At 28.8% G+C, this 21,062-nt stretch overlaps 1 pseudogene; it reads left to right on the top strand.

Moving 5' to 3' along the window:
• The first annotated feature begins 333 nt into the window (after positions 1–333).
• Positions 334–12,313, top strand: LOC129317560 (leucine-rich repeat receptor-like serine/threonine/tyrosine-protein kinase SOBIR1; annotated as a pseudogene).
• The last annotated feature ends 8,749 nt before the right edge of the window (positions 12,314–21,062 follow it).

Raw genomic sequence — 21,062 nt, 5'->3', positions numbered from 1 at the left:
TTATAACACACACTCAAGAGATCAGGGAGGAGGAAGAGAAAAGACTCTCACCTCCAGTTAGCACTAGTAGAAATAGGATGAAGAATAGTAATAGCGGAGGCGGAAGAAGAGTATCGGCAAGACAGGGGAAGAGGGATGATCACAAATTGGGACCTTCTGCAACAACAAATTAGCTCTGACAGCATGAAATTGAAGAACCCAATGCGACACTATCAGAGGAGGAGGAAGAACAGTGACCGAAGGGAGGGGGAAGAGAGAAATCGACAGTGTTCGAAGGAAGAATACTCACGGCTCAGTCCCTAGCAGCGGCGGACAGAACTCCCGACCTCATCCATGGCAGCGATGTTGAAGACGAAGAAAGAGATGGAGGAAGAACAAAAACCAGACCCTAAGGTTCGAACACTCTCTCTTCCTCTCATGCTGTCTGGAAAATTCGAAAATGGAGGAGGATAGGAGAATAGTCCTGATGTGCATGTCCTGGTTCTGATTTGCCTCTCCTTATTTTATTTTGTTTTAACGGTATGACAGTAATTTCACCTAGACTGAAAGGAAAAAGAAAATCCTTTTGTATCCAGGTAGATTCGAACTCAAAGCCTGTATATAAAAAATTTAGTGTCATTGTCACTAAGTTATCAATTCACCCTTGTTACACTACCCCAAACCATATATTAAAAAATATATATAGTTAAAATGCCTTACCATAAATTTTAATTAAATTTCTGAGTTATTACAATGGGATTTTATGATCCTTCTTATTTATGAAACAGATTCTTCTAAAGTTTTCTTCGCCATAAACAGATATCTCTAGGAAAAAGGAAAAAAAAAAAAAATACATGGGTCATGTATGGATTGATAGACATGAACCTATTTTAATGTTGTCGATACAACTAAACCAAGGAAGATATGTATTTAGGTGTATATGTATCAAATATGTACATTGAACGGACAGTTAAATTTTGTTTTTTAATCAAGAAAATTTTTAAAGTGATAAATTAAGAAACAATTTTTCCGTACATTTTTAAGGAAACATAACCCAAAAAAATTATTTTTTAAAATATCAGTTTAAATAAATAATGAATTAATATAATAAAAATGATTGGATATTTTATATTGATGTTACATTATCTTATTTTTTGGAAGAAAAATCAAGGATTTATATTGATAATTAAAAAAAGTACAACATAAAAGATTACAATGAATAAAATATCAAGGTTAAACCATGGAGAAAAACTGAAAATAGAAAATAAATAATCATCGTTAGAAACATGGAAGCTTGCAGGATTGAAACATTCTTTTTTGATGTTACATGATCAACATTCATCAATATTAATATTGATTTATTATGAATAAACGTTTTTAAATTTTTTTTATATTATTAATTAAATTATTGCAGGATGGCGTCCAAGAGCAACAACAAAAGGAAATGCAAGAAGATCAACAGAGGAATCATATTATTACTGCGTGGATGTTGAAGACTGCTCTGAGTTTTGTGGAGGTGAAGGTGAAGGATGCCCTAAATGCGTTGAAATTCAATGTGATTGTAAGTGTGTTTCAAAGCCTAAGCTTCACAAACCCTAAAAATTCTTAATTAGGGTTTTCTTTAACTGTCTTTAATTTCTAGGCATCCTATAGTATGTACGTACCTAGATCTATTAGTTAATTGATGTTAATTGGTATCTCTTTTCATTAGTGAATTTCTATTTAATTTATTAATGCATTTTAATTAGAAGTCTTTTTCTTAAATAATTAAAACTAAAAATCAGTGATGTAATTATGCTTTTGATCTTATAGATCTCTTAATATCTGTGTGCTTCTATAAAGAGAGTCCAATATGTGAAAAAATAAGAAAACCAAATTAGTCGTTGAATTAATCCAAGCAGTACTTAAGAATGGTCAATTGTCTAACCCTGATTAAAAAGAGGTAAATAAAATTATTAACCCCAAAAAGTTAAAATTATTAATAAATGATTAACTTTCCTAAAACAAAAACACTTTTTTGAAATTATAGAAAATTTAATTTAATGCTTTTGGTCAAAAAATAAAATTGATTTAACCCAATGTTTACATTTTTATTAACTTTTTATGAAAATTATACATGCATAAAAAATTATTAGACATAACCTAATTATAAAAATTATGTTATTAATTATAAAATTATATAATTTTTAATAATAATATAAAAATATTAATTTTATTTTCTTGAGAAAATTAAAATAGTTTAACCTTTAAGGATTAATAATATAATAAATCAAAACTATGAGAACTTAGTTAAAATAAAATAAATTATATGGACCTGGTTTAAAATTGAAGGAAACTATAAGTACCAACAAATTAATCTTTTCTAAACAATTAAATATTTTTAATTATACCCTCATTAAATATCTATATCAGTGCATTAATAATGACAATTAAAATTATAATTGACCATTTTTGAGAAGAAATAATAAATGAAGGAGAAAAAATTATAAAAATTACTCAATATCTTTTATATATATATATATGACCAAATAAAACTTCTAGAATATATTTTATATTTAAATGTGCGCGGAGTCTAAAAACATGCTTATATTACTTGTACCTGATGATATCTATGAGGACAAACAGAATTACACAACACCAACTAGAAAAGACAAGATGAAAGAGTTTTTTTTTTTAATATGTTTATTGTAAATGTGCAGAATGAAAAATGCAATCCTATGGTAGTTTTTGGACATGCATGCAAACTACTTCACTCATCTTTAATTAAACAACAAGGGAGACAATGCACTTAAGGCCCCAGACATATTACACATAAAAATCCATGCCTTTTCAATATTTTGATAAGGCCGCATTTCTTAATGTGAGCTTATTTTTGAGTTTGATCCACCAAGGTGGATAACCCAACAATATATACTATAAATGAATGGATTGATGAACATGAACCTATTTTGATGTTGTACATAAACCTAATAAACCGAAAAATATGAATTACAATTTATGTGTTTACACATCAAATATTGTACATGAAACTTGTTAATTAGATGAATCCACACAACTTTTTAAACCAATAAACTATGCGGAACAACATTTATAGGTCATCCTTTTTTGGACAGCGTTCAATAATTAAAAGGCATGTAATCATAATTAATTAAAAGTAAATCCTTAAATTAGGTTAAATTGTATCTTTAGTCTTTTAAATTTACACAAGGTTTCATTTTACTTTTGTCCTCTCCTCCTCTCTCTTTCCAGCACCTTCTTCAAAACTACATTGCATTTCATCTTATGCTTCTTCACTTTGATTACTATTTCTTTTTTCTTCTATAGCCTAAACCATGGCTTATAAATAAGAATCCAACGTGTCAAACTATGAATTATTTTTTATCCCCAAAACTATATGTATAGTATAAAATTATTTTGCATATGCCTTGCAAACTTAATTTGTCAACTCTGAACAAATTAATTCTTTCCATATGCATGCATGCAAATGTGTTCAACTCTGAACTACTTTCTAAAAAGGCCATGAGTGCACTGGTTACTTGGCCAAACTAGCCCAAGATTTCTCAGATGAGTGGATGCATTTTACTGAAGTACCTAGAGGATGTAATCCTCTCCTTTTGATAGATAAAAGCTAGGGTCTATCCCATAATTGTTAATTTCTTATCATACGAGTCTTTTTGAGATTTAGCTAGCCTTCCCCAAAAAGGAAAAGAAGAGAAAAAATCAAATTCATTCACACCACACAAAATTTCCAAAGCCACAACGTCATTTCCTCACATAGCATCATAGCTGAGAAAAGATGTAAGAGAGAAATTTATGGGATAACTTTGTAGTTGCTTATAATAATTAATTCATTAAAATAACTTTCAATATCAGGTGTTTTCCAAAAAAAATTCTAGATGCAATAATAATTAATAATTATTATTATATACTCCCTTTGGTAAAAAATATAAAACATTTTAATAGAATCTCACCCCTAAATAAAGTAATCACTTATCTTCAAACTAACTATATCTTTTCATATTTACCCCTATTTAATAGGGTATTTCACTCTAAAATAAATATAAATTATTTTATTCAATAGGGGTACTTTAAAAAAAGGTAATAATTACATTTTGAAATACTAAAAATACCTTATATTTTTTTAATATCCAACCCGTCAAAAAATGTCTTATATTTTTTAATGGAGGGAGAAATTATTATGTTAATTAATTAATAATTATTATATTAATAATAATTAATAATTAATAATTATATTTATTATATTATAATAGCGATGACTTATAATTTTAAATGAAATTTCCAAGAATAAGAAGGGGTTGGCACTAGCAGAAGAATCCCTCATTGTTAAGTTTTTTACACTAATTGGAAAATTCTGATTGAACAAGTTTCCTGAAAAGTGTTAATTAGTTTAGCCCTCACTCCCTCTTAAGCGTTTACTGCTTTTCTCATGAATATTGGGATGATTAGCACATGTACTTTTAAATAACTGAAATGATATTTTAAATATTTAAAGGTTAAAATTAAAATTTTATGTAAAGTTAAAAAACTAAATATATATACTTTTCTTGAAAATAAATGATAATCAAATATACTTTTAAAAAATTGACCTTGAAATTAAGAAATGTGTACGGCAATCATAAATTATAACAATGAAAGAAAAATTAGCCCAAAAAATGGGAAATGGTTTAAACACCAACTTTTTTTAAGGGTTTTGTCTAGTAAAATATTTACCACTTTGTCATATTTTTATATGTACTAGATGGATTTGAAAAAAAAAACAAAAAAAAACTCATCAAGACACAATGTTTTCAAAAAGAAAAATTTGATCCAGTTGGTAAAAATTTAGCTTATAACATATAAGGTTATGGGTTTAAATTTTACTATCCATATAAGGCTCTTGTTGGTAGATAATGTGTAAATATTTTCTAAACCATTATTTGAACCTAAAGATATACCTTAGTCTTAATAAATTTATGAGCTACGACTTATATCAACATCTTCTTTTCTTATAAAAAAAAAATTTCCTCTAAAAAAGAAAGAAACAAAGAAAGAAGGGAGAATTAAGATGAAGATGGATGAACAAAAGAGAGAGTACAGCTACAAACAAACCACAAACAACCCAACTAGACACTTGGCAACCTTAATTGTGTCCGCCCTTTCTCATATATTTTCTCTCACTACCCCTTCCTTCCCAATTAAGTCTATATTGTTCTTTTCCTTTTCTTGTTAACCCCTTTTGTCCTCTAATTAATTCCAATTCATTCTAATATTCTTCTCATTAACCTAAATAAAAAGAATCTTCTCCTTTTCTCCTTTTCTATATTCCAATCATTTCCATATTCTTCTCAATTACCACCTCATTTTGCCCTCTAATTAATTCCAATTAATTCCAATATTCCTAAATAAGAAGAATATTCTCCTTTTCTCAATTACCACCCACTTTTGTCCTCTCCTCCTCTCTCTTTCCAATGCCTTCTCCAAAACTACATTACCTTCTATCTTACGCTTCTTTACTTTGATTACTATTTATTTTTTCTTCTATCACCTAGACTTTGCCTTATAAATAAGAATCTAGCGTGTTCAACTATGAACTATGTTTTATCCCTAAAACTACATATATAATATAAAATTATTTTACATATGTCTTGCAAACTTAATTTGCCAATGTGTTGAACAAATTAGTTATTGCCATATATATGCATGCTAACGCGTCATTCAACCCCGAACCACTTTATATATCCCCCAAAATTAAATACAAAAAATGATTTTACATATGGCATGCAAACTTAATTTGCCTTGCTACATTTAATATGGTTACAACTTTGATAATTTCTTAAATTGAATTGTATGTGTTAGATACTCATAAAATTATATGTGAATTATATGTCCTCCTATTGACACGAGTTTCACTACAAAAGAAACAATTTTTTTTTTATGGCAAATCTCCTGTGAAAAGATCTTTCTATAACAAATAGACAATGACATAAATGGAAAAAAAAAATAGAGAAATGTAAAGATATTAAAGTTAAGAACTCATCATTATGTCTTCAACTTCTACAAATGATCGAGGTCCACATGTATGTTTTATTACTTGCTTTCCTCTATTTGTTTTATTTCTCACAATTATTGCATATAATAAAATTCGAAAGTGATTAATATTATACTTTAATTATGAAAATTATATTTTTAATAGTAGTATACCTTGAATTCATTAGAACCAAAATGTTGTACAAGCCAAGCCTACTTACTAGGAGAAATAGAAAGAGGTAGCTTATTCAGCCTGTCCTTGTTTGCAACATGCTTTTGATAATAATATCTATGCAATTTGCTTTTCCAATCCCTATCTTATTTTTTTATTATCTCAAATATTGTGGATTCAAATTTCTTTATCTTTGTTTCATCTTCTAGCTGATATTTTTCCTGAAACAAAAATATATGGGACCTATGATCTAGAAAGTTGAAAGATTTTTTATCCATTTGTGTTCATAGAAAAGTTTGTTAATTTATTAAGGGCATTTTAGCAATAATATTTAATTATTTCTATAATCTGGTAATTAAAGTACTTGTAAGAAGTATAAACCCAAAAAATAACAGCCGAGGGAGTATAAACCAAAAAAATAACAGCATTACACGGACTTTTTCACACTTGTAAGAAGTCCAATTATTTGCTAACAAGTTGATTATTATAGTCAAAACAGCATAACACATTAATCAAGGCACATGACTCTTTTATTATTATTGAAGCTTCATTCAATCTTTTTCCTAAAGTAAAAAAAAGACAAGATTGAAATTATGACTTTGTTGTACAAGAGGCATTCCTCATTCTCTCTTTTCCGAGTGTTTATCTGTTGACCAGGAAATCTTTTCTTTCTCCACTTGTACTATTTCATGGACAGCTTGTTGATACATAAGTTTTTGAGTACTGACCTTCTTGGCCTCTGTTTACTAGCACAAACTTTTGCAACACCTCGAGACTTACTTTCAAGTAGAATTAATGTGCTTGTGTTCGTATTAAAATGTTGTGACTTTTAATTCTATTTTTCTTGATTGAAATAGAAGACAACTATGTGATGAAACTTATTTTTAAAGGTGCTTCTTTATGTATTCATTTTATGGTTTAGGTGAGAATCCATATCTATTCATATGACTAGGTCATATAAAATTGATTTCAAGGAGCCCTTCCAACGTTTGAATCCACAACATCAGGTGAAAATAGAAAAATGATAGAATAGTGATTAAAAGATATTACTACTTGTTAGTCTTGTCTGAGAATTTTCTGTGCTAATGTGGAGAAAATAGAAAGGTTGTTGCTAGCAAGTAAATATGGCATTCAAATTCTTAAAGGGAAAGAAAAGAATGGTAGTGAGGTAGGGTCATAATGATTGACTTGAAGTAACTTTTTCATGGTTAACGTGAGAGCATGATCGAAATTCTTAGAAAATCTCCAAAGAAGACAAATTGTCATAATTCCCATCTTCATCAGAAGGTCTTCCAAAAAGGAGTTTCTACATATAATAAATTCAATTTCCTTACATTTAGGTTGCAAGAGCAGATGTCATCTTTGATGTGCAAAGAAGTTCTAGATCAGAAGCAAGAAAGGAGAAGATACATAGGCAGGAGAAACAGGATGTCTTAGAGGCTTCCTCCCAGTTTTGTATATCATCTAATATGTGTAGATTATAGAGGGACTTCACTAAAGCAAAATTTGTCTTCTCTTAGTCCTTAGACATGGTACCATTTGCATATGTTTTTACTAACTGTCAACACTTGTGGAGGTTTTAAACTGAAAATGGGATGCATTATTGATATCCTGTTTTCTATAGGAAGCGGGTGTAAGCAGTTGTTGAGGGCCACAACATTTTAATCTAAAATATGTGCTTGTCTTCCCTATTACTTTATAGGATATAAAGGATGGGAATGAAAACGTGGCTAGAGAAGTTGAACTTCTTAAACAAAAGCTTGAAGAGCTGGAAGAACTTGCTAGAGGATGAGGACTAGCTGGGATCTTTAACTTCAAGCACACTCATGCAAGTGAAGACAGAAAAACAAGACCCAGCTAACTGTTGCAACTAGAATTGTGCATAGCTTGTGGTAAGTATCAGCTAATCTTATTTCAACCATAGTTCTTAGTCTAGAATAAATCTAATTTGTTCACTTTCTCTTGACTATCTCATCCAAGGATCCAGATCCTCACAACCAAAATTTTGCAAAAGCTTTAATAATAATAATAATAATAATAACAATAATAATAAAGGGATGCCCCTCTAATTATTTCCCTAATACCAAGGGGATGCAAAGGAACATCAGAGGGAGGGCAGTAGAGTGTCTAGGCTCCTCATCTTAATTTCATAAATGTACCATCAATCACATGTTCAAGGTTGCCTCTTATCTAGTTAGTAATTTGTCATCGTCTTTTCTTGCCCTCCAAGAGTACAGGCTAAATGAACCTCCTTATTCAAAGGTCCCACCTGAAATCATAGCCTTCTATAATGACCAGACAGGAAAAAAAAAATTAAAAAAAATCTAAACATATATCTCTAACATTCAAAGTTCCCACCCTCCTACTTGAGGGTCTATTTGATTAAAATATTGAATCACGTACTAAGAGGGAAAAAAGACAAATGGTCCCTATACCTATTACTAGAATTTGCTTTTGTTTTTTATTGTTTATGGGAATTAAAAATTTGTGGTGGGAATCAGATCCACTCCCACTATTGAGGTAAGCTTTCCTCGAGCAAATATATTTTCAATATTCTTCCAAATATCCAGAAACAAGGGAGCAAAGGGAGTAAAACTCACCCTTAATTGCAAAAGCAGAGACAGATGCACAATGGAGTCTGAAGGCAAAAGGGAGTAGCAACGCTGCACAAGCCGACAAAAAGAAGATTGAAGGAGAAGGTCACAAAGACGAGAAGAAGATTGAAACAGCGCGCTCTTGTCAAAAGAAAATGAAAAATGTTTGATTGTTAACTATAAACCCAATCTAATATAACAAAAAAAAAAATTATTCTTTTTGATTTTTCATTTAAAAAATTATAAGAAAGCTAATTTTACATTTTAATCATTGTAATGATTTTCTAAATCCAATTTCTATATACCCAATCTAGATCATATTAAAAAAATATTTTTTAATAATTTCTACTTGAATGTCCATATTAGTTTTGCTAAAACTGATTAGATCATAAATTTTTATTATTTTAATATCAAAAATTACAATTTTTTGTGCTTTGTAATTTATATTGTTTTGGAAACTTTGATTTGATGTATTATAACATGTAGTTTGTCGTACATATTGAGGTCATCCATTGCAACTGAAACACCAAAAATGCTCATGGGCTCCTTTATTATTTTTTTCAGATATGGAGGAAGGCAATTTTCAACTCTCTATGTAATGCCAAAAATACCCCCATTTTACTGTTCATAAGCAACAACTTTTGGAGCAGTTTTCTATTATACATTGATTGTTGTCATTGTCTTTTAGTGGCAACATATTGTTATTGCTAGAAGAAAGTTATCGTGATGACAACTTTAAGTCGCCACTGAAACTCAACATTTGGCGACAACAATCACTGCTATAAAGTACGTTTCATGCACGCTTTTCTTCTATTACCAATTTTCATTGTTACCAATTTTTTTTAAAATACATTCACATGTCTTGTTAATTTATTTTTTATATTCTTTATTATTATTATTTAAAATAATTTACATGATCTAAAAAAATAAGAGAGATCTTCAAATTTTATAAGATTATAAACCAATTTACAAACTTTAACATATAATAAGTTTTTGGAAATGATTTAAATAAAAATAATATTTATAATTAAACATATGGGGAAATCACTCTTAGATCTCAGATAATTGATCAAAATACATAAAAGTTTTATGAAATCATAAAATTTCTCTGAAGTCTCTTTATTGAAATTATAAATTATTATTAAATAATTGTTAATTATTGTCATTTAGTTTTCAACTTAACAATTTACTAATTATTCAATAGTAATTGATAATTTTAACATGGCAATATATAGTTTTTAATCTTTTTTGTTTTGTTGGCTCTTCATGTCTTTTTGTTATTCAATGGTAATGAACTAAGTCATCACTTATTGTTAAGTATTAGTATATAACAACTTTTTTTCCTTTTTTTGGTAATGTGTATATAATCATCACTGTTCAAATCCAACTTGTCATTAAGTTGTATGAGCTAGGTCATCACACATTGTAAGTTTAGTGTATTACAACTATTTTTTCCTTGTTTATTTTGGCCAAGTGAAAGCGTTATACAATGTTAACTTGTCTCTCATCATTAACTATCATGTTGACCCAGCATTGCAAACTTGCATGTTACAAGTATAAGTATTCCACATGGCACTCGGACGTTAAAAGAACACCCACTTGAGCCTCAACTTCCTCGTCATCTTCTTCATCTTCTAGTCTTCATGGCTCTCCTTCTTGCAAAATTTCACCTATTACTTTTTTCATTCTTCTCTCTCCTCTTCGTCATCAATGCCAAAATCGATATCCATCTTTTTAATCTCAAAGCTTTTTTGACAATTCACAATGACTTGGGCTTTAATTATGGTCACCTTCCATCCACCACAACCCATGTAGCACTAAATGTGTGTTATGAGAGAGGAGGCTCTCCACTAATGAGAGCTATGTTCTCAGAATCACTAGAATCATCTTCAAGTCTAAGAAGCTTAATGGGGTTTTATCCCCATCAATCGAGCATCTCTCTCAACTGAAGGAGCTTTCTCTTTTAGACAACCAATTAGTAAGTCATATTCTATCTCAAATAGTTGATTTTCGAAAGCTAAAAATTCTTGACCTTAGAAACAACAGCTTCTCAAATGAGGTTCCACCTAAACTATTCTCCCTCATCCACCTTCGGGCCCTTGGCATCTCTTCCAACAATTTCTCTAGGTATTTGAATTTCTTAAAGAATTTCCCTAACCTGGAAAGTCTCTCTGTGGCGAACAATCTCTTTGTGGGGATAATTCCTATGTCCATATGTTCATTTCACAATCTCCAGAGCTTTAACTTTTTTGGGAACCATTTTCTTGAAATTCCTGAACCGTTGATAAAGAGATTTAGACACTCAGCATCAAACGTCCCTAAAAGGTACATTCTTGCTAAGAATGTAGCTCCACCAACAAGCCATAGAACTTATGCTTGTGCTTCGTCCAGCAAGCATCGTAGTTATTCAACTGCTCAAGCTGGTCCAGCTCAAGATCCAACAGCACCACGGCACAGGCAAGAGTCAAGAAAGAGGAAACTGGGTGGGTGGCTTCTTGGATTTATAACAAGAGCATTAGCTGATAGCATATTTGGGTTCATATTTATTTTGTCGTTCAAGTTGCCCATAGCTGTGATCAAGGTAGAAGGGAAAAACATAGGTTCTATAATTTTTAATCTATTTATTAAAAAAGAGGACTTGGCTTTTCTAGAGAATGAAGATGGACTGAATTCATTAGAAATCATTAGAAATGGTGGATATGGAAAAGTTTACAAGGCTGAGTTACCTAGAAACAAAAAAAATCGTTGCTATCAAGGTCATTCAACATTCAATCGATGTAGCCAGATCGTCTAAAGTGAACAGTAAGCCTTAGGAATTGAGTCAAATTCAATCAAAGATTGATACAGTCGATCAAATTCAACATTGAAACCTTGTGCCATTGCTAGTCCATGTGTCAAGGTCTAACTACCACTATCTTGTATATGAATACATGAAGAATGGAAGCTACAAGATGTGCTGAATCAAGTTCAAGCAAGCACATGAGAGTTAGATTGGTTGACATGTCACAAAATTGCACTTGGAGTAGTAGCCAACCTTGAGTATCTCCACTTGCACAATACTCCTAGTATGATTGTTAGGGATCTCAAGCCTGGAAATATTCTACTAGACGATGATATGAAAGCTCTCATTTCAGATTTTAGGCACGCAAAAGCAATTCCAGAAGTTGATACCCACATCTTAACTTTAAGCGTGGCCAGAACGGTTGGCTATTAAGCACCAGAATATTACGTGACTGTGAGATTCACTAATAAATATGACATTTTTAGCTTTAGGATGGCTCTTGGAGGTCTTAGTGGTTGGAAAGGAAAAGGATCCATCCGATTCATTCTTCCAGGAAACCAAAGATTGTGTATGGTGAGTTGGATGAGGAATGTGCTAACATCAAACAATCCTGTTAGGGCTATTAATGAAAAGCTCCATGACAATGGATACGAGGAGCAGATGCTTCAAGTTCTGAAGATTGCTTACCATTTTGCACGCGGGATAATCCCAAGGAGAGGCACAACATTAAGGATGTCAAGTCCATACTATCCCAGATAAAACACCAATAATGTACTATGTGATAAGTTTCGTAGGATTTTATAGTGCTGCGAATTGTGATCAAGGGTGAAACCACGCTTCCTAAGTGTGTGACGTCAAATTTATTTAAAAAATAATATTTATAATTAATTTGAGATTTTTTATATTTATCATGACTCATATTCTAAAAACATTTTTTATAAATTTATAAACGTCAGATAATAAAGTTTGCATGATTATGAAATATTTGTATGAAATTAAAAAATGATACAAATTAAAACTACATGTCTTATGTGTAATTTTATGGGAAAAAAACCTAATTAATACCTTGATTTTGAGACAGAATTAAAAATAATTACTGAAGGTGTACACATTTTTTATATGTTTCCTGTAATATATTTAAACTAGTTTTTATTCATAACTGGTTTAGATATACTTCTAAATTTCTAAATATGCCTCTACTTCTTATTAGTTCTTTCATCATGCTACCCAAAGCATTCAAACAATTGAACACAAATCACATTGGACTCAAAAGCTTCAAGCCTAGATTCCCAGATCCGCCTCTAACCTAGAATGCTGTGCTTGTGCCCTAAAATCCTCATTCTCATGTGATTTGTGCTTCTCATCGTGTTTGTGTGCTTTGTGTTTCAATCTGTGTTTCACATTCACTGAGATTATCACCGCATTTGTATGCTTCGTGCTTTAGTAAGTTTCTTTAGCTTTAATCTTTCGCATTAGGCTGTGCTTCAATCTCTGAGCTTCAGCTCATGTATGTTGTTTAATTTTCATGAAGCACCCAAAATTCCAATCTCTGAGCTTCACGATATGTAGCTTAGAGCTTCAATTTGTTGATTATTTTTCATGAGCTTCTATGTTTGAATCTGCTTTGGTGAGTACGAGCTTGATATTGGTTTTAAATTTTAAAATACATAGCTTGATATTTGCTTTAGCTCATTATGTTTGAGTTGTGAATATGAAGTGTTCGTTATAATGCCTCTTAGAATTATTCTTCACGATATCCTCGCTATCACATTGAACTTGTGGTGTTTTTAAATTGTTAAAAATGCCTTAGAACTTTCAAATTGTTATATTTGTGTATGAATTGTTAAATTTTGTTAGCTTAATCATTAAATTTGTTGGCCTAGGTTAGTTAAATTTTGTTAGCTTGATTGTTAAATTTGTTAGCTTAGGTTAGTTAAATATAGTTAGACAATAAAGTTTGTGTTTGGATTGTTAGCTTAAGTTAGGGATTTTAAAGTATGTTATTTATAAGCATGAAAGTATGTTCTCTTTTGTCTTATACTTTACACTAATTATTTACTTGAAATTTTTGCTTATGGGTTGTACTTCTCCATCAAAACTGGTTATGATTGTGTTATTTAGATTTATAATTTGTTCATTGGTTGCAGTAATTTAGCTACAGACCACATTCTTAGTTAAAAAAAAAAAACTAATTCTCGCATCAATGTAACTAATTTCAAATACATTGTAGATAATAACTTATCCTACAAAAAAGGTAACTTTAAAAAAACACATAAACTAATTTAATTAAATAATATCTTACCCGTGCATCACACGTGGCTTTAGAACACTAGTTTCATAGAAACTAGATTTAATGTTTTATAAAAATTGTATATGTATAAAAATTATTTAGAAGACATAACCTACTTATATGAATTTTGAGTTGTAAACATCATGGAAGTAATTCAAAACGTATATAATCTTTTAATAAAAATATAAAATTTCTTAATTTCATAATTTTAAAGGAATTTTTAAGAATTTTAACATTCAAGACCAATAAATCTAATAGGGTTAAATTATAAGGGTTGGATTAAAATAAAATAAAAAAATAACCTAATTCAAAATTAAGGAAAATTATAAAGAAAAGAAAAACAAAAAGTACATTGAGGAAGAAAATTTTAAATCAATATTATTTAATCTATACCACTGCTAACGCAATGTTATTTCTTTTTATTGGTTGATATTTGTGACAAGAAGAATTTACTTTTCATATTTGCTAAAAAAAAGAGTTTACTTTTTATTAATTTTGATTATTTGCATTTTAATTATTTAATGCCATCCAAAAAAGGGTGGCCAATAAATGTTGATCCATATGGTTTATCACTTCAAAAAGCTGCGTGGATTCACTAATTAATAGGTTCAATGTACATATTTGACGCATAAATATGTAAAATATAATTCATATATGTCGGTTTATAAGTTTTATGGACAACATCAAAATAGGTTCAAGTCCATCAATCCATGCATGTGTGCTATATGTTGTTGTGTTATGCACAAGTTGAAAAATAAGCCCACATTAGGATTACTTAAAAAATTAATATAAAAAATATTGCATACTCCCTCCACTCCTACATACTGTTTATCATAACTATTCCCTTTACCCTCTATTAAATATGTTGGTGAGAGAAAATATGTCATTAAATGACATAAATGTAGTATGAATTAAGATAAAAACTTATTATAACTTTTTAAAGGGTTAATAAAATTTAAGATTTTACTTGAATTCAATAAAAAGATTGAAAATAATTTATAAATAAAATTAAATGAATATACTCCCTCTATTGTATTTGTTAGAGAAACTGTCACTTTTGATTTTTTTTTAGAAGCAAAATCAGATATCTCAATAAATATTCATTACATATTTTTTAAATTATTCCTCATAATTTACATTAATAAGGAACAATTAATAAATGCTTATGTTAATTAACACATGGTATTTGAGTCCAATTTCTTTATTTTCAGACATAATTGTTGTAGTTAACCGATTTTCTTAAATTGTGTGATAGAATCTTTTCTCTTATATATAGAAACAAAGGGAGTAAGTCATGTCATTTAATTATCACATGTTTTCGCTTTCACCATTCACTAAATATTGGTGAGAGAATGTACTTCCTCCATTTACTATTATAAGATACTTTTAACTAAATCACACTCCAAAAAGTTAGTTAATTGTCTAAAATGTATTACTATCTTTTTATATTTATTTTTATTTAATATGGTGTCTTAATTAGTTTTGCCCCTAATTAAGGACATCTTTGAAAAAAAATATAATTATTTGTGCCTCAAAAACACAAAATGCTTTATATTTTGAAACATCTAACCTTAGAAAAATGTCTTATATATTTAATAGGGGTAAAGCTAAAAATTTATTACATTTTTAAAAGGAGATAATAAATTTAAGGTTTTTCTTATTTTTGTTTAACATATTATAAATGATTTATAAAGAGGATTAGATAGAGTGAAAATAATCATAATTTGTAATAACATAAATTATTTAATAATATTTTTTCCATATGTTGCCTTATACATGAAACATGATAAGCATCAACTTGAATTATAATGATTATAGTTGAAGAAGCATGCAAAACTAGCATGATTGAATGTATAACTGTAATTAAGGTTAATCAATGCATTATTTAGTGGTTGACTTGCAAAATAATTAAAGTATGATGAGTTTTGGACGCAATAGTAAGTGAAGATCCTAGAAAGGATTTTGGGAACAGAACTTCGATTTAATTGCATCATGCGAAAGTTATTCAAGATGCAAATTAAGTATGATGCAATTAAAGATTAATTATTTACGCATTGTTTTTCTAATTCAAATTTAAAATATCAACATAATTATTTTAGTTTAATTCATGCGTTCATTTGTTCAAATTAGGGAAAGAACTGAAGTGTGGTAATGAATTTGGAGAGACTTGAAAAGTGTTTGTATTATAACCAAGTTGCTCAAATACTTAACCTCCTTTATATACTATTTGGGCAAATGCCCTTTTTATACTACTATAAGCCACGTTTTAGAATAAATTATGTGTAAAAAAGTAAATTGGCTTCTAGATCTAGGAACGTACGTAACTTTAAACTCATTTTTTATATAATATTTTTTTAATTTTTAAAAATAATACAATTTAACCTCTATCATTAATAAAAATTAACTTTAATCATTAGTTAATCAGAAAATAATAGAAAAAAAACTCAAACTTACAAAAAATAATGACCAAACAAATTTTCTTAATCTTTTTTAATAATTTTTGGATCGTTGTCTGTAATTTGTATACCCTTTTACTATATATAATTGTTTAGTTATTTTTTTAAATTTTTAAGTTACTTTTTTATCATTTTCCTGTTTGTTAATAGTCAAAGTTAATTTTTTTAATTATAAAAAAAAATTGTATTATTTTTAAAAGTTAAAAGAGAACATTACATAAATTAAAAAATAAATTTAGAATTGTAGACGCTCATAAATTTATATTTTGGGAACTAATTTGTTTATTTACCCATAATTGAAATGTATTTTATTATAAATCATTAGTAAGGTATTAATTATATTTTCATTTGAGATTTCTCACATTCAAAGCCCGATGCAATTTTTTTTTTTTCTATGACTCCATCGGATGCAATTCATTATTCTAACAACAATTTTTTAGTTTTAGTGATATGATTAGAGGTATCTTACGCTCCTTTTGTCTCTAATTATAAGTCACATGTTTTTTATTTGTTGTTTCCCTAATTATGTCTCATTACAAAGCACTCTAGTTGTAATTGAAGCATTTTTCCAAAATACCCATTTAAAGGATGCAAATTACTTGTCTTACATACTCCCTCTGGTTCTTTGAATGCAAGTCCTTTCTAATTAATTCATTAGAATTAAGGTGGCTAAATTACTGATGTTATATAAAAAAGAAAAAAAATCAATTTATTATCCTTTTTGAATGCATTATCTTAAAAAATAATTTCTCTCATATTATCCATTTACTTTGATTTACTCATAAAAAATTATACAACAACAACAACAATAACAAGCCTTTATCCCACTAGGTAGGGTTGGTTATATAAATTGCAAGATGCCATTATATTTTATCATTTATCAAGCTTTTAAAAATATTATTAATTAAGAGATTGCATTCAATAATTTTCAAAAGTGTTCTCTTAGGCTTTCCTCTACATCTCCTAACAGGGCTCAAAGTTATATATTTTACTTTTCTTAATCATAAAAAATTATAAAAAGATAAAATTAGAATAAAATAATTAATGATAAGGTGACCTATTAAAAATGATTATCACTCCCTTCTAAATTGTATATAATTTCAGAGTGAGTAATAATAAATAAACATGCGCTTATTTTGATTGATGGCAAATCAGAGTTGCCAAACATGAGAGTTAACTCGGTTGACTCATCAAGTGTGTGTTATCATACAATAAAACCTAGTTAACTCGTTTGAAAATTCAAAAAAAAAATGCTGATCTCACTCACATGATCTCACATGGTGCTCGGTAAAAGCGTAATGTAATCTAACATTAATTTTTAAGTTCATAATGTAATCTAACATTAATTTTTAACTCGGTACTCAATTGTGACTTACATGAGCTGGTGGAGCAAGTTCATAATGTAATCTAACATTAATTTTTCACTATTCTTGCGATGAAGTGATTTGACCTTTTTCCATAATAGTACAACATGACATCTAATACATATTTTTAAGTTTTTTTTTATTTTAGTGTCCTTTTTTACTAGTTATTTTATTTATTTATTTATTTTTTTTTGGAGATACAAAATGGCACTTCACACACACGCACACCAACACCCATCAACTGTACAAATCTTTTATGCAGAAGGAAAGGAAATTGATATTAGCTTAACATTTTTTTTTAACATTATCAAAAAAATTATTATTTATTACTATTTATACTTTATCTTATTTTGATTTCTTAAAAACATTTTTTTCATTTTTAATTTAGTATTGACCACTCTATTTAATACAATACTCCCTTCATTCAAAAATGTAAGGCATTTTTAATCAAATCTTACCCTAATTAAAGTAGTTGCTTACCTTAAAACTAACTCCTATCTTTTTATATTTATCTTTATTAAATACCCTACAATAAATATAAAGTAATTCTTCAATAACGGTACTTTTTTTTTAAAAAAAAGCAGTGATTACACCTCAAAATACTAAAAATGTCTTACATTGTTTAACATTCAACTTTTCAAAAAATGCATTTTATTTTTGAATGAAGGGAGTATATAAGTTTTGAAATAAATTTTTTTCAAACATTATAAATATATGTTTTATAAATTATTTATAAATAAAGGTAAAGTCATGCAATGAATATTTCCTTTCTTCACAAGTTTGCTTAAACTCACGAATTTAATTACCTTGAAGCAGATCATGGAAAAGAAAAACAAATAATTTTTTTACACATCAACTAGATTTTAGTGTATTCTTGGTTTGTATATTTAGAAAAGCTAGGACTTATAATTAGAAACAGAAAAGTAATATTCGCTAGAGGTATAGTGTAATAGAATTAATTAAGCATTAACATAATTAAAGTTTAAATTAATAATGGTATATTTTTTTAATAATTGAATTTTAAAATTTCTCATGTTTATATGGTTGTAAAAATACAGAAAATGCTTTATTCCAAAATGCCCAACCCAAATTAACTTTATTTTAGATTAAAATCAATTTATATGTTTAATTAATGACCTAATGTCCAAATATAGCCTAGTTAATTATAAAAGGGACTTTTGCACACATATCCCATATCATAAGACCAAGTATAAAAATAATCTATCCTTTTTAAATTTTAAAAATGGCCTTTTTAATATTTAGTTTATAATTAATTTACAAAACTACCCTTTTAATATCTATTTTTTTGCAACTACCAAAAGTTTCAAAACACAACAAATCTCTAAAACTGAACACAATGAATGCAAGATATATAGTTTAAAATAGCCTTTTTAGAGATGAATGTGAGAGAGAAGACGGAACTGAATGCGAGAGAGCCAAACGTGAGATAGCAGAACAGTGTAAGTAAGCTACAGTCATGATCGTGAGAGATAAATGCGAGGTGAGATATATTGATAGTACTCGACGAATCGAATCACATCGGCGGGGATATGGAGCTACATATTTATGATTTTTTATTTTATTAGTTTAGGTATTTGACTCTCTGTGATGAACTCAGAGTCAAAAAATTTTTGTGGACTATATTTGATCCATTTTGTGCAAATGATTACACTACATTGTTGATATACTGCTATATATCACTTATATACTATCATAGATTAACATAACTAAATAATCAGACATAAACTTATTTATCATTAATATACATATGTATATCAATGATGTAGTATTGCAGACGAATAACACAAAAAATACATAATCATTTATCCAAAATGAATCAAACACACACTATTACAAAATTAATTAAATATAATGCCTAATACTTGTCTTTTATTTAAAAAACGTGACAAATAAACAGATGCAAAGAATATTTGACGGTTATTTTAAATAAGCATGAAATATAACAAATAAATATTTGACGATTATTTAAAATAACAATCAAATATATACATATTTTTTTTTATAAAAGAGTTTTATTTGACCCCTATTATTGGATAACCGAAAAATACTTATAACATTTATTTGACATTTCCCCCACAAAACTCGGAGCAGTCTTCAACATCCACGCAGTAATAATATGATTCCTCTGTTGATCTTCTTGCATTTTCTTTTGTTGTTGCTCTTGGGCACCATCCTACAATAATTTAACTAATAATATAAAACAAATTTACAAATATTTATTCATAATAAATCAATATTAATATTGATGAATGTTGATCATGTAACATCAAAAAAGAATGTTTCAATCCTGCAAGCTTCCATGTTTCTAATGATGATTATTTATTTTCTATTTTCTATTTTTCTCCATGGTTTAACCTTAATATTTTATTCCATGTAATCTTTTATGTTGTACTTTTTTTTACATTATTAATATAAATCCTTGATTTTTCTTCCAAAAAATAAGATAATGTAACATCAATATAAAATATCCAATCATTTTTATTATATTAATTCATTATTTATTTAAACTGATATTTTAAGAAATAATTTTTTTGGGTTGTGTTTCCTTAAAAATATACGGAAAAATTGTTTCTTAATTTGTCACTTTAAAAAGTTTCTTGTTTAAAAAAACAAAATTTAACTGTACGTTCAATGTACATATTTGATACATATACACCTAAATACATATCTTCCTGGGTTTAGTTTTATCGACAACATTAAAATAGATTCATGTCTATCAATCCATACATGATACATGTATCTTTTTTTTTTTTTCCTTAGAGATATCTGTTTATGGCGAAGAAAACTTTAGAAGAATCTGTTTCATAAATAAGAAGGATCATAAAATCCCATTGTAATAAGTCATAAATTTAATTAAAATTTATGGTAAGGCATTTTAATTATATTTTTTTAATATATTATTTGGCGTAGTTTAACAAGAGTGAATTGATAACTTAGTGGCAATGACTCTGAATTTTTCATCTATAGATTTGAGTTCGAATCTACCTGAATGCAGAAGGATTTTCTTTTCCCCTTTCAATCTAGGTGAAATTACTGTCATACTCTTAAAACAAAATAAATTAGAGGCCAATCGGAACTAGGACACGCACATCAGGACTATTCTCCTATCCTCCTCCATTTTCAAATTTTCCAGACGGTGCAAGAGGAAGAGAGAGTGTTCGGACCTTAGGCTCTGGTTTCTGTTCTTCCTCCATCTCTTTCTTCGTCTTCAACGTCGCTGCCATGGATGAGGTCGGGAGTTCTGTCTGCCGCTGCTAGGGACTAAGCCGTAAGTATTCTTCCTTGGAACACTGTCGATTTCTCCCTTCCTCCTCCCTTCGGTCGCTGTTCTTCCTCCTCCTCTGATAGTGTCGCGTTGGGTTCTTCAATTCCATGCT

Source organism: Prosopis cineraria, unplaced genomic scaffold, assembly GCF_029017545.1.
Source record: "Prosopis cineraria cultivar Desert tree isolate PC_DT_omini unplaced genomic scaffold, ASM2901754v1 PC8, whole genome shotgun sequence".
Lineage (NCBI taxonomy): Eukaryota > Viridiplantae > Streptophyta > Magnoliopsida > Fabales > Fabaceae > Prosopis > Prosopis cineraria.
This window is presented reverse-complemented; position numbering and strand designations above follow the sequence as displayed.